A 15,548-nucleotide genomic window follows, 5' to 3' on the forward strand; every position below is an offset into this window, starting at 1 on the left:
GTCATCTGAGATTTCTTCAGTAGCATTCTGGTATATTATAGTACAACATGAAGCAGGATGATGTAGTGCTTAATATCAGTTTTATGGAAGTAGAGAAGGTGTTGAACAGAGCTGTCAGAGCCCAAACTTTTGCATTAGCTAGCCTTGGTTCTAATGACACCTGCCACTTCTCGGTATTATCTATGACAAATAATTAAATATTCCTCTGCTTATTTTTTCTTAAATGTAAAAAATGGTAGTGTCTATCACTTAGGCAAGAAGTAATAAGTCAGTACATCTAAAACTGCTTGGCACATGATAGGCGTTCAATAAATGTTAGTTTATATTGCATATATAATTGTATTTCTAGCCTTATATAATTCTTCCTTATATAATTCTTTTGATATGTCTTGAAAGTCACATGTCATGATGTCAAATTGAATGTAGACTTAATTATTTAAGTCTCTCTGTTCATTATTTATGTGCTTTCCAGAATTTTCAGAAAGAGACAGTTTCAGCAGGGTAAATTTAGCAATGATCGTTGTAGGTAAGCTTTGCTTACATGAAGAAACAGCAAATGTCCTTTAAGTCTAAGGGCTCTACGGGTACATAACATAACTCCATACTACCCTTTCTTTACTTAAAACTTTTATATTTCATATCAATGTCCTTATTCTTCATCACATTACATGTCTGAAGGAAAATAACTTCACAGGCATATAATTCTCAGACACTGCTACAGAAGACTTAAGGACATAATAAAAACAGAGGTCTTTCATAAAATTTTGTACTTTGCCATTGTCATAATTTAGATATACAGTAAATCTTCAGTTAACATTGTTAAACTGTAAGCAAAATAATGTATAACAAAACTAAGTTTACCATGAGCTAATTGATGTAAACAAGAGTTAACGGTCTTAAGGCAGTATTTCTGGTCACCAGAACATCACCAAACTTCTAATAAATACTCAAAACACTTCTAATATTAAACATTGGTATGAATTTGAGCTATACAGACATTTTAAAAATATTTTTAAAACAAGTATGATAACTATTTCCAACCCTCTTAACCCAGTACAAGGTCACGGGTAGCCGGAGCCTCTCCTAGCACTCAGGGCTCAAGGTGAGAATCTACCCTGGACAGGATGCCTTTCCCTGAAGGGCACACCCATATTCACTATGACTGACAGTCTAGACATGCAAATTCACCTTTGTGCATATCTTTGGGATGTGGAAAAATACAGATAAAATCCATGCAGAGGCCCTGGCCGGTTGGGTCAGCAGAAGAGTGTCGGCCTGGCGTGCAGGGGACCCGGGTTCGATTTCAGGCCAGGGCACATAGGAGAAGCGCCCATTTGCTTCTCCATCCACCCCCTCCTTCCTCTCTGTCTCTCTCTTCCCCTCCCGCAGCCAAGGCTCCATTGGAGCAACGATGGCCCGGGCGCTGGGGATGGCTCCTTGGCCTCTGCCCCAGGCGCTAGAGTGGCTCTGGTCACGGCAGAGCATTGCCCCCTGGTGAGCAGAGCATTGCCCCTGGTGGGCGTGCTGGGTGGATCCCAGTCGGTGCATGCGGGAGTCTGTCTGACTGTCTCTCCCCGTTTCTAGCTTCAAGAAAGATTAAAAAAAAAAATCCATGCAGATACACGGAGAATGTGCAAACTTTACACAGACAGTGACTCTTGCCTGGAATTGATATATTTTTCTAATCAACAGAATAACAAAGTGACAATGAATAAAATGATATTATTTGAGGACCGGCTATACTTACAAAGTTTTACTTGAAAGCTGACTTTCTCACAGAGATGAACACAAAGCGACAAATTATTCTGTAAAAATAAAGATATGCAATTGAAATGAAAAGTACCAGCAAAACAGGAAAGACAATAGATTTTTCTTAAGCAATCTGCACATGTGTAGATTTTTCAGATTTAAATTCTCTTTTTACTTTATTGATTTTCTTTATTTAAGGGGGTGGGATGATCAATGGAGAACATGAATATTCAGTCTGAAGCATATTGGTCACAAACAAGCATGCAAGATGATAAATCAGACACTGCTATTTGCTGCTAAAGCAATGCATTTGGTTAATTTAAGAAATTTGGGAGATTTTTAATGATTACTTTTTCTTTTAACAAGTGATACCATGTCACAATATAAAAAAAAAATTCATTCTTTTAAAATACATTTCAATTTTAATTTTAAAAATGCAAAATTTTGTATTTTTTGCCATCATAAAAACTCTCATAATTTTCTCTATTATGGTATGCACATTGTTTGGTCATATCAATTCAAAATAGTCTAAAAATATTCATATTTTTATATTCAGAATTTTTCTTTTTTATGGTCACTGTTTAATGCGTTAAAAATGAAAGCTCTAATTATTCTTTATTAGGTGATGTAAATGAAATAAAGCTCAGCCCAAGTATCTGACCTGTTTACTATTCATGCATTTTAAAATAAATTCCAAAGAGCTAGGATGAATGGAGTTACACTATAGTTTGAATAAAGCTGAATTATAAATGGAAATTTTTATAAACTATTGGTTAGCAATGAAAATAAATGAGGATTTTCAAAGTTGATTGCTTAAGAAATCTGTTAAATAGCACAAAAGAAAAGAGATTACCTTTTACTACTTCAAACATTGCTTTCTCCCTTCTCATATATAAATAATCAAATAAAATTTTTACATTTTAAACTAGGGTTGAATTGTTGCTAAAAAAATTTAGAAGGGAAGGTTTATATTTTGGAATTTTTTTTAACATAGGTCATAGATTGAAGTGTGTCAAAAGGGCAAAATGTATACATTTTCTTAAAATCCTGTGAAAAATTGTATTCCTCTCTCTTTAGGAAGAGTCCTCTGACTCTTCAGTCATGTATTTATTTATTCATTTATGACTCAAAGCTTTCTTTCTTATATTTATTTATTATTTTTAGTCCTCCCTCACAATATTTCTTAAAACATCCATGAGGAAGCACTGCCTTTGAACCTGATGAGTCTTATTTAAAGCTTCAAGGCTGAGCAACAGTGCTAGAGCATGGGCACTTGTTGTCATGAGGCTCTTCAGCTCTCATCTGAATGACTCTTTTTAAAAAAAAGGTACATTTTTACCCTGGCTGGTATGCTCAGTGGTAGAGCATCATCACAGTGTGTGGATGTCCTGGGTTCAATTCCCAGTCAGGGCACACAGGAGAAGCGCCCACCCTCCTCCTCTCCTTCCTCTCTGTCTCTCTCTTCCCCTCCCACAGCCAAGGCTTCATTGGAGCAAAGTTGGCCTAGGCACCAAGGATGGATCCATGACCTCAGGAGCTAGAAAGGCTCCAGTTGCAATGGAGCAATGGCTCAGATAAGCAGAGTAATATCCCATGGTGGGCTTGCCAGGTATTCCTTCTCGGCACATGTGGGAGTCTGTCTCTCTGCCTCTCACTTCAGAAAAATACAATTAATTAATTAATTAATTAAAACAAGGTACATTTTTTAAAAATGTTATGATTGCTTCCATAATGCAGATGAAAAAAATGGAGGCAGAGAGACAAAATTTTTTGTTCCTAGTCATATTACTAGTGAGAGGATTTGCATTTCGAATAGACTGGTCTGCCAGAAATTTCATGCCGATCTCTGAAAGAGTTAACCACCCTGATGTTGTAAGAAGATTATAGACTCAATAATTTTAGTCTAATTAGCTTATGTTCATGGTAATTTCTGACTTAGCAGTTCCCAAAATAATTCTTTTTTCATTAGTACCCAAGTGTAAAAAGGTTGAAAGACACTGCTCTACACTACATTTTCTCTGTGGATTAAACTATATATTAAATGACATGGTAGGCAATTAACAGAATATAGGAATCAAATGAAAAATAATATAGAGATTAGAGATATGAATGAGGAAAAAAATACAAATTGAGAGATGAGAGAAGCTAATGGTAGTGTACACCTATAGTTTTGCCATTTCCTTTATTTTAGAACAATCTCTAATTTAGTTTTGTAAATCTCTCTCCAAATCCAGGTCTAAGTATTTTCTGAAAGCAAATTTCATTGCAAGCTATATGTGTGGAGCACTCAACCTAGAGTTATGTCAACCATAAGCTTCATTCATACAGACTTGGTTATAGGTAATTCAATTAAAACAAGGTAAAATGTACCTGAGAATATCAAGTCTTTGTAGAAAGGTATATATATTTTATGTATATACATGTTAGATGTGGAAATTGTGGGCACCTTACTGAGCCTCTGAAAATATAACAAACTCAAAAGAGAGAGAGAATTGAGAATAATCTTTGTGATCTCATTTGACTCCCATTTTTGCCTGCATGGACATTCTGTTCTATCCTTGCATTTTTCAATTATGGGATTCCTCCATCTTTTGTGTGAGAAATTTTGGATCTTTCCTATGTGAATTACAATTGAATCAACATTTTCTTGATTTTTTTTTAAATTTATATCTTAGAAGTTTAGTATCATTCAAGAGAGTGAGGTTCCAGCCAGCCATATTCCTTTGGAGTTCATTATGTAACTTTGTTTTTAAGTTCCCTATGATTTCTCCCTAATTCTGATAGAAATTTTGAAGCTTGGATCAAAATCCACTTTGGGAGAAAGCCACCTCCACCTAGGTGCAATATATTTGACCCATTTGATATATCCGGTATTCCCAAATAAATTTTTTCATGATTAACAGACAATAAAAAAGTAATAGGTTGCTTTGGCGGGTTGGCTCAGTGGTAGAGCGTCGACCTGGAGTGCAGAAGTCCTGGGTTCGATTCCTGGCCAGGGCACACAGGAGAACCGCCCATCTGCTTCTCCACCCCTCTCCCTCTCCTTCCTCTCTGTCTCTCTCTTCTCCTCCCGCAGCGAGGCTCCATTGGAGCAAAGATGGCCCGGGCGCTGGGGATGGCTCCTTGGCCTCTGCCCCAGGCGCTGGAGTGGCTCTGGTCGCTACACAGCGACGCCCCGGAGGGGCAGAGCATCGCCCCCTGGTGGGCAGAGCGTCGCCCCCTGGTGGGCATACCGGGTGGATCCTGGTCGGGTGCTTGTGGGAGTCTGTCTGACTGTCTCTCCCTGTTTCCAGCTTCAGAAAAAAAAAAATTAATAGGTTTATCTCTATTTCTTGTATGACTACACAACCTGGTTTGCTCAGTTAAGCTTTAATGCACACTTGTTTACCTTGAAGAATTATAAATATTGTCTTCTTTCTCTCTCAGTATGGTTCTAGGTTGCAAGAAATATTATAAAATCATACTTTTGCTAATAGTTCACTGCAGCAATATATTATTACAATGTTAATAACAGTTACTTTTTAATTTAGTGTTGAATACATGTATATAAGTACATGATATTATTTTTTCTTATCCACCTTGTACATTGGCAGTTCCAGAATATTTCCTGTTGTAAAATTTTATATTAATACAAAAATATCAGAAATTTATAATAATAATATAAAATTTTATATATCTAAATTTAAATAATATATTTTTATTTTTCAACTTACAAAAAAATTAAAAATATGTACATCAAAATTTTGAGAAATTATAACAACATTTCTTTAAAAATATCAATACTAGTAACCAAATACTCATTATCCACGTGATAGAATATAAGTTTTTTATTAATGCATATTAAGAAAAATCTAGGAGCTGAAGAGCTAACTCTTCAGAATAATATTCCAAAACTCTCACAGAATGTTGGGTCCAATAGTCCTGATATATCACACACACACCAAGATGACTTTCCTAGACCTTTAGAGATCTGATCACTAAAAATCTACTCTGACTCCTATATCAATGTTCTGTTTTAAACTCTCCAATATCTTTAGAGGACTACATGCTATGATAACTACGTGAGAGCTGACAATTCATTCTTCTGCTACATTATGCATCAGAAATAAAATCATGGTTTCCTATTATTTTGTTCTTTCCCTAGCTATTTAATACTGAAAGTCCTGTACCTTATGAAACTGCTGTCTCAAGAATATTGATCACCCTACTGCTGACTTGCAGTAATTCTGCCAAACAAGATGTGTGTGCCATCTTATGGCCTCCTACACCAGAGTTGTGGCAACACTCTCCACTGATCTGAGCCAAAAGAGAAAACTACAGTATTGTTATATATTTTCTGTTAATTTTAATGTGTAGGACTTTATCTTTCTTTCCCCCTCTATTTTTAAAAATACTTTCTATGGACTTAATTTGGATGACATGAGATAGGGATCTAATACTATTCTCTTATTTAAAAATAATCAATTGCCCTAATATTATCTGCTGAATATATAAATATATATATATATTCTTCCTTGTCCCACCCCCCATGAATAGTAAAAGCTTTTGATGTATATTTGACCGTTTGTTATTGTTATTCAGTTAGGTATGTAGCGTTATATCTCAATAGGTGAACATCTTCCCTTCAGTGTTTTTTCTTTCTTATTCTTTTTTTGTATTTTTCTGAAGTGAGAAATAGGCAGGCCGACAGACAAACTCCAACATGCGTCCAACCATGATCCACCCAGCATGCCTAATAGGGGGTGATATTCTGCCCATCTGGGGCATTGCTCCATTGCAACCGGAGTCATACCAGCACCTGAGGCAGAGGCTATGGAGCCATCCTCAGTGCCTGGGCCAATTTTGCTCCAATGGAGCCATGGCTGTGGGAGGGAAAGAGAGAGAGATAAATTGAAAAGAGAGGGGGGAAGGGTGAAGAAGCAGTTCGGTGCTTCTCCTGTGTGCCCTGATTGGGAACTGAACCCAGGACTTTCACATGCTGAGCTGACACTCTACCACTGAGCAATCTGGCCACGGATCCTTCAGTAGTTTTTTGTTTGTTTGTTGGCTTTTTACATAATCCTTACTGGGTTTTTAAGGTAAGATTTAAAATTAGTTTATCAATTATTTAAAATTTTTCATCCAATATATACCAAATGTCCATAGCAACAACTTTACTCCTAATAGGTAGAATTTAGAAACTGTCTAGCCTGGCCTGTGGTGGTACAGTTAGTAAGCTGTCAACCTGTAGCACTGAGGTCACCAGTTCGAGACTCCAGGCTTGCCTGGTCGAAATAACTACGAGTTGACGCTTCCCCCTTCTTTCCCTTGCTTTTCTCTCTCTCACTCTCCTCTTTTAAAATTAATAAATAAAATCTTTAAAATAAAATAACATTTGGAAACTATCTAAATGTCATCAACATGAATACATTTGTATGAGATAAACTTTTCAGATCTATATCACTCTGTTATGTGTATATAGTTTCACTAATTCCTTTACCTTCTCTGATCCCATCCCCTCATCCCACTTCCCTCTGACTGCTGTTTTTCTGGTCCCTGTGACCCCACCTCTGCCTCTGTTTTGTTCCTCAGTTCACCTTGTTCATTAGATTTCACATATATGTGAGATCATATGATATTTTTCTTTCTCTGCCTGGCTTATTTCACTTAGCATAATAATCTCCAGGTCCATCCATGCTGTCACAAAAGGTACGATTTCCTTCTTTTTCACAGTCATAGTATTTGATTGTGTATATGTACCACTGGTTTTTAATCCACTCGTCCACTGAAGGATACTTGAGCTGTTTCCATATTTTGGCTATTGTAAACAATGCTGCAATAAACATGGGGGTGCATATCTTCTTTTGAATCAGTGATTTGGTATTCTTAGGATATATTTCTAAAAGTGGGATAGCTGGGTCAAAAGGCAGTTTCATTTTTAATTTTTTGAGGAAACCCCATATAGTTCTCCACAGTAATTGCACAAGTCTGTATTCCCAACAGCAGTGCAGAAGGGTTTCTTTTTCTCAACACTTGTCAGCACTTATTGTATGTTTTTTGTTTATTTATTTATTTATTTATTTTTATTTTTTTACAGGGACAGAGAGAGAGTCAGACAGAGGGATAGACAGGGACAGACAAACAGGAATGGAGAAAGATGAGAAGCATCGATCATCAGTTTTTCGTTGTGACACCTTAGTTGTTCATTGATTGCTTTCTCATATGTGCCTTGACAGCGGGCCTTCAGCAGACTAAGTAACCCCCCCTCGAGTCAGTGACCTTGGGTTCAAGCTGGTGAGCTTTTTGCTCAAGCCAGATGAGACCGCACTCAAGCTGGCAACCCCGGGGTCTCGAACCTGGGTCCTTCCGCATCCCAGTCCGACGCTCTATCCACTGTGCCATCGCCTGGTCAAGCTGTATGTTTTTTGTTAATGAGTGCCATTCTGAGAGATGTGAGGTGGTAGTGTCTCATTGTGGTTTTAATTTGCATTTCTCTGATGATTAGTGAAGTTGAGCATTTTTTTCATACGCCTATTAGCCATTTGTACGTACTCTTTGGAGAAGTGTCTTTTCACTTCTCTTGCCCATTTTTTACTTGGATTGTTTACCATCCTTGTGTTGAGTTTTAGAAGTTCTTTATAAATTTTAGTTATTAACCCCTTATCAGATGTATTGATGAAATTGTTCTCCCATTGTGTAGGTTGTCCTTTTAATTTGTTTATGGTGTCTTTTAATGTGCAAAAGCTGTTTAGTTTGATATAGTCACATTTGCTCATCCTTTCCTTTATTTCACTTGCTCATGGAGGATTATGCTTGCCTCATAAAAGTAGCTTGAAAGTCTTCTCTCCTCTTGAAATTTTTGAAATAGCTTGGGAAGGATAGGCGTTAGTTCTCTTTTGAATATTAGGTAAAATTCCCTTGTGAAATCATCTGGTCCAGAGCTTTGGTTTGCTGGGAGTTTTTTGATAACTCTTTCAATCTCATATGTTGTAATCAGTTTGCTTAGGTTTTCTGATTCTTCCAGGTTGAGTTTTGGAAAATTACATGTTTCTAGGACTTTATCCATTTTGCCTAGGTTGTCCAATTTTTTTTGCATACACATGTTCATAGTATTTACTTACAATCCTTTGTATTTCTATGTTGTCTGTTGTTACTTCTCCACTTTCATTTCTAATTTTATTTATTTGAGTTCTCTCTCTTTTTCTCTTGATGAGTCTGGTTAAAGTTTCATTAATCTTGATTACTTTTTCTTTTTTAAAATTTTTATTAATTTTAATGGGGTGACATCAATAAATCAGGGTACATATGTTCAAAGAAAGCATGTTCAGGTTATCTTGTCATTCAATTATGTTGCATACTCATCACCCAAAGTCAGATTGTCCTCTATTACCTTCCATCTAGTTTTCTTTGTGCCCCTCCCCCTCCTCCTTCCCCTCTCCCTCTCTCCCAACCCCCCTACCCGGTAACCACCACACTCTTGTCCATATCTCTTAGTCTCATTTTTATGTCCCACCTACGTATGAAATAATGCAATTCTTGTTTTTTCGGATTTACTTATTTCACTTCATATAATGTTATCAAGATCCCACCATTTTGTTGTAAATGATCCGATGTCATCATTTTTTATGGCTAAGTAGTATTCCATAGTGTATATGTGCCACATCTTCTTTACCCAGTCTTCTATTGAAGGGCTTTTTGGTTGTTTCCATGTCTTGGCCACTGTGAACAATGCTGTGATATACATGGGGCTGCATGTGTCTTTACATATCAATGTTTTTGAGTTTAGGGGTATATACCCAGTAGAGGGGTTGCTGGGTCATATGGTAGTTCTATTTTCAGTTTTTTGAGGAACCACCATACTTTCCTCCATAATGGTTGTACTACTTTACAGTCCCACCAACAGTGAATGAGGGTTCCTTTTTCTCTACACCCTCTCCGACATTTGCTATTACCCGTCTTATTGATAATAGCTAATCTAACAGGGGTGAGGTGGTATCTCATTGTAGTTTTGATTTGCATTTCTCTAATAACTAATGAAGATGAACATCTTTTCATATATCTGTTGGCCATTTGTATTTCTTCCTGGGAGAAGTGTCTGTTCATGTCCTCTTCTCATTTTTTTATTGGATTGTTTGTTTGTTTGTTGTTGAGTTTTATGAGTTCTTTGTAAATTTTGGATATTAGGCCCTTATCTGAGCTGTTGTTTGAAAATATCATTTCCCATTTAGTTGGCTGTCTGTTTATTTTGTTGTCAGTTTCTCTTGCTGAGCAAAAACTTCTTAGTCTCATGTATTCACATTCCTTTATTTTTGCCTTCACTTCCCTTGCCTTTGGAGTCAAATTCATAAAATGCTCTTTAAAACCCAGGTCCATGAGTTTAGAACCTATGTCCTATTCTATGTACTTTATTGTTTCAGGTCTTATATTTAGGTGTTTAATCCATTTTGAATTAATTTTAGTACAAGGGGACAAACTGTAGTAGAGTTTCATTCTTTTGCATGTGGCTTTCCAGTTTTCCCAGCACCATTTATTGAAGAGGCTTTCTTTTCTCCATTGTGTGTTTTTAGCCCCTTTATCAAAAATTATTTGACTATATATGTGGTTTTATTTCTGGACTTTCTATTCTGTTCCATTGGTGTGAGTGTCTATTTTTCTGCCAATACCATGCTGTTTTGTTTACCTTTCCAAAAAACCAGCTCTTGGTTTCATTAGTCTTCTGTATTGTTTTTATAGCCTCTATGTGATTTATTTCCACTCTAATCTTATTTTCTTCCTTCTAGTTCCTCTGCGCTTCAATTTGTTTTTTTTTTCTCTAGTTCTTTTAGATGCAAGGTTATGTTGTTTATTTGAGCTTTATCTTACTTCTTAAGGTATGCTTGTATTGCTATGAACTTTTCTTTCCAGGCTGCTTTTGCTAGGTCCCATGAATTTTGAGTTGTTGTATGTTCATTTTCATTTGTTTCTAGAAAATTTTTTATTTCTTCCTTGATCTTGTTGTTAACCCATTCCTTATTTAATAACATAGTATTTAGCCTCCAAGTGTTTGAATGTTTTTTATTTTTTCTATTATAATTAATTTACAGATTTATGTTATTTTGATCAGAGAAGATGCTTGATATGATTCCACTCTTCTTAAATTTATTGAGACTTGTTTTGTGTTCTAACATGTGCTCTATCCTAGAGAATATACCATGAGCACTTGAAAAGAATGTATATTCTGCTGCTTTGGGGTGAAAGGTTCTGACAATATATATTAAATGCAGTTGATCTAGTGTGTCATTTAAGGCCACCGTTCCTTTGGTAAATTTCTGTCCGGAGGATGTATTCATTGATGTTAGTTGGATGTTAAAATCCACTACTATTATACTATTGCTATTGATCTCACCCTTTATGTCCATCAAAATCTGCTTTATATATTTTAGTGCTCCTATATTAGACACATAGATATTCACAATGGTTATATCCTACTGTTGGATTGCTTCCTTTATCATTACATAGTGACCTTCTTAGTCCCTTACCATATAGCCTTTGTTTTAAAGTCGACTTTGGCAGATATAAGTATTGCTACCCCAGCACTTTTTTTATTTCAATTTGTGTGAAATACTTTTTTTCCATCCCTTGACTTTCACTCTATGTGTACCTTTTGTTCTGAGTTGGGTCTCTTGTAGACAGAATATGCACAGGTCCTGTTTTTTTATCCATGCAGCTACCTTATGTCTTTTTTTTTTTTAATAAATTTTTATTAATGGTAATGGGATGACATTAATAAATCAGGGTACATATATTCAAAGAAAACATGTCTAGGTTATTTTGTCATCAAATTATGTTGCAAACCCCTCGCCCAAAGTCAGATTGTCCTCCTTCACCCTCTATCTAGTTCTCTGTGCCCCTCCTCCTCCCCCTAACTCTCTCCCTCCCTCCCTCCCATGTCCTCCCTCCCCCCCTACCCTTGGTAACCACCACACTCTTGTCCATGTCTCTTAGTCTCATTTTTATGTTCCACCAATGTATGGAATCATGTAGTTCTTGTTTTTTTCTGATTTGCTTATTTCACTCCTTATAATGTTATCAAGATCCCACCATTTTGCTGTAAATGATCTGATGTCATCATTTCTTATGGCTGAGTAGTATTCCATAGTGTATATGTGCCACATCTTCTTTATCCAGTCTTCTATTGAAGGGCTTTTTGGTTGTTTCCATGTCTTGGCCACTGTGAACAGTGCTGCAATGAACATGGGGCTACATGTGTCTTCACGTATCAATGTTTCTGAGGTTTTGGGGTATATACCCAGTAGAGGGATTGCTGGGTCATAAGGTAGTTCTATTTGCAGTTTTTTGAGGAACCACCATACTTTCCTCCATAATGGTTGTACTACTTTACAGTCCCACCAACAGTGAATGAGGGTTCCTTTTTCTCCACAGCCTCTCCAACATTTGCTATTACCCGTCTTGTTGATAATAGCTAATCTAACAGGAGTGAGGTGGTATCTCATTGTAGTTTTGATTTGCATTTCTCTAATAATTAATGAAGCTGAGCATCTTTTCATATATCTGTTGGCCATTTGTATCTCTTCCTGGGAGAAGTGTCTGTTCATGTCCTCTTCCCATTTTTTTATTGGATTGTTTGTTTGTTTGTTGTTGAGTTTTATGAGTTCTTTGTAAATTTTGGATATTAGGCCCTTACCTGAGCTGTTGTTTGAAAATATCAGTTCCCATATAGTTGGCTGTCTGTTTATTTTGATATCAGTTTCTCTTGCTGAGCAAAAACTTTTAATTCTGATGTAGTCCCATTCATTTATCTTTGCCTTCACTTCTCTTGCCATTGGAGTCAAGTTCATAAAATGTTCTTTAAAACCCAGGTCCATGATTTTAGTACCTATGTCTTCTTCTATGTACTTTATTGTTTCAGGTCTTATATTTAGGTCTTTGATCCATTTTAAATTAATTTTAGTACACGGGGACAGGCTGTAGTCGAGTTTCATTCTTTTGCATGTGGCTTTCCAGTTTTCCCAACACCATTTGTTGAAGAGGCTTTCTTTTCTCCATTGTGTGTTGTTGGCCCCTTTATCAAAGATTATTTGACCATATATATGTGGTTTTATTTCTGGGCTTTCTATTCTGTTCCATTGGTCTGAGTGTCTATTTTTCTGCCAATACCATGCTGTTTTGATTATCGTGGCCCTATAACATAGTTTAAAGTCAGGTATTGTAATGCCCCCAGCTTCATTCTTTTTCCTTAGGATTGTTTTGGCTATTTGGGGTTTTTTATAGTTCCATATAAATCTGATGATTTTTTGTTCCATTTCTTTAAAAAATCTCATAGGGATTTTGATGGGAATTGCATTAATTTGTATATTGCTTTGGGTAATATGGCCATTTTGATTATATTTATTCTTCCTATCCAAGAACAAGGAATATTTTTCCATCTCATTGTATCTTTTTCGATTTCCCTTAACAATGCTTTGTAATTTTCATTATATAGGTCCTTTACGTTCTTTGTTATGTTTATTCCTAGGTATTTTATTTTTTTTGTTGCAATCGTGAAGGGGATTATTTTTTTGAGTTCGTTTTCTAATATTTCATTGTTGGCATATAGAAAGGCTATGGACTTTTGTATGTTAATTTTGTATCCTGCGACCTTACTGTATTGGTTTATTGTTTATAATAATCTTTTTGTGGAGTCCTTCGGGTTTTGGATGTATAGGATCATATCATCAGCAAAAAGTGATAGCTTTCCTTCTTCTTTTCCGATATGGATGCCTTTTATTTCTTTGTCTTGTCTGATTGCTCTGGCCAGAACTTCTAGCACCACGTTGAATAAGAGTGGAGAGAGTGGACAACCCTGTCTTGTTCCTGATTCAAGGTAGAAAGTCCTCAGTTTTTTTTTTTTTTTTGTTTTTTTTTTAATAAATTTTTATTAATGGTAATGGGATGACATTAATAAATCAGGGTACATATATTCAAAGAAAACATGTCTAGGTTATTTTGTCATCAAATTATGTTGCAAACCCCTCGCCCAAAGTCAGATTGTCCTCCGTCACCCTCTATCTAGTTCTCTGTGCCCCTCCCCCTCCCCCTAACTCCCTCCCTCCCTCCCATGTCCTCCCTCCCCCCCCACCCTTGGTAACCACCACACTCTTGTCCATGTCTCTTAGTCTCATTTTTATGTTCCACCAATGTATGGAATCATGTAGTTCTTGTTTTTTTCTGATTTGCTTATTTCACTCCTTATAATGTTATCAAGATCCCACCATTTTGCTGTAAATGATCTGATGTCATCATTTCTTATGGCTGAGTAGTATTCCATAGTGTATATGTGCCACATCTTCTTTATCCAGTCTTCTATTGAAGGGCTTTTTGGTTGTTTCCATGTCTTGGCCACTGTGAACAGTGCTGCAATGAACATGGGGCTACATGTGTCTTCACGTATCAATGTTTCTGAGGTTTTGGGGTATATACCCAGTAGAGGGATTGCTGGGTCATAAGGTAGTTCTATTTGCAGTTTTTTGAGGAACCACCATACTTTCCTCCATAATGGTTGTACTACTTTACAGTCCCACCAACAGTGAATGAGGGTTCCTTTTTCTCCACAGCCTCTCCAACATTTGCTATTACCCGTCTTGTTGATAATAGCTAATCTAACAGGGGTGAGGTGGTATCTCATTGTAGTTTTGATTTGCATTTCTCTCATAACTAATGAAGCTGAGCATCTTTTCATATATCTGTTGGCCATTTGTATCTCTTCCTGGGAGAAGTGTCTGTTCATGTCCTCTACCCATTTTTTTATTGGATTGCTTGTTTGTTTGTTGTTGAGTTTTATGAGTTCTTTGTAAATTTTGGATATTAGGCCCTTATCTGAGCTGTCGTTTGAAAATATCAGTTCCCATATAGTTGGCTGTCTGTTTATTTTGATATCAGTTTCTCTTGCTGAGCAAAAACTTTTAATTCTGATGTAGTCCCATTCATTTATCTTTGCCTTCACTTCTCTTGCCATTGGAGTCAAGTTCATAAAATGTTCTTTAAAACCCAGGTCCATGATTTTAGTACCTATGTCTTCTTCTATGTACTTTATTGTTTCAGGTCTTATATTTAGGTCTTTGATGCATTTTAAATTAATTTTAGTACACGGGGACAGGCTGTAGTCGAGTTTTATTCTTTTGCATGTGGCTTTCCAGTTTTCCCAACACCATTTGTTGAAGAGGCTTTCTTTTTTCCATTGTGTGTTGTTGGGCCCTTTATTAAAGATTATTTGACCATATATATGTGGTTTTATTTCTGGGCTTTCTATTCTGTTCCATTGGTCCGAGTATCTATTTTTCTGCCAATACCTTGCTGTTTTGATTATCGTGGCCCTATAATATAGTTTAATGTCAGGTATTGTAATGCCCCCAGCTTCATTCTTTTTCCTTAGGATTGTTTTGGCTATTCGGGGTTTTTTATAGTTCCATATAAATCTGATGATTTTTTGTTCCATTTCTTTAAAAAATCTCATAGGGATTTTGATGGGAATTGCATTAATTTGTATATTGCTTTGGGTAATATGGCCATTTTGATTATATTTATTCTTCCTATCCAAGAACAAGGAATATTTTTCCATCTCATTGTATCTTTTTCGATTTCCCTTAACAATGCTTTGTAATTTTCATTATATAGGTCCTTTACGTTCTTTGTTATGTTTATTCCTAGGTATTTTATTTTTTTTGTTGCAATCGTGAAGGGGATTATTTTTTTGAGTTCGTTTTCTAATATTTCATTGTTGGCATATAGAAAGGCTATGGACTTTTGTATGTTAATTTTGTATCCTGCGACCTTACTGTATT

General features: G+C 36.2%; 1 non-coding gene across 1 annotated transcript; it reads left to right on the forward strand.

Annotated features, from left to right (window-relative positions):
• Window positions 1–2,949: 2,949 nt before the first annotated feature.
• LOC136313804 (small nucleolar RNA SNORA50) lies at window positions 2,950–3,084 on the forward strand. Its single transcript, XR_010727234.1, has one exon. It is a non-coding gene; the product is annotated as a small nucleolar RNA SNORA50 (small nucleolar RNA).
• The last annotated feature ends 12,464 nt before the right edge of the window (window positions 3,085–15,548 follow it).

Source organism: Saccopteryx bilineata, chromosome 9 (genome assembly GCF_036850765.1).
Source record: "Saccopteryx bilineata isolate mSacBil1 chromosome 9, mSacBil1_pri_phased_curated, whole genome shotgun sequence".
Lineage (NCBI taxonomy): Eukaryota > Metazoa > Chordata > Mammalia > Chiroptera > Emballonuridae > Saccopteryx > Saccopteryx bilineata.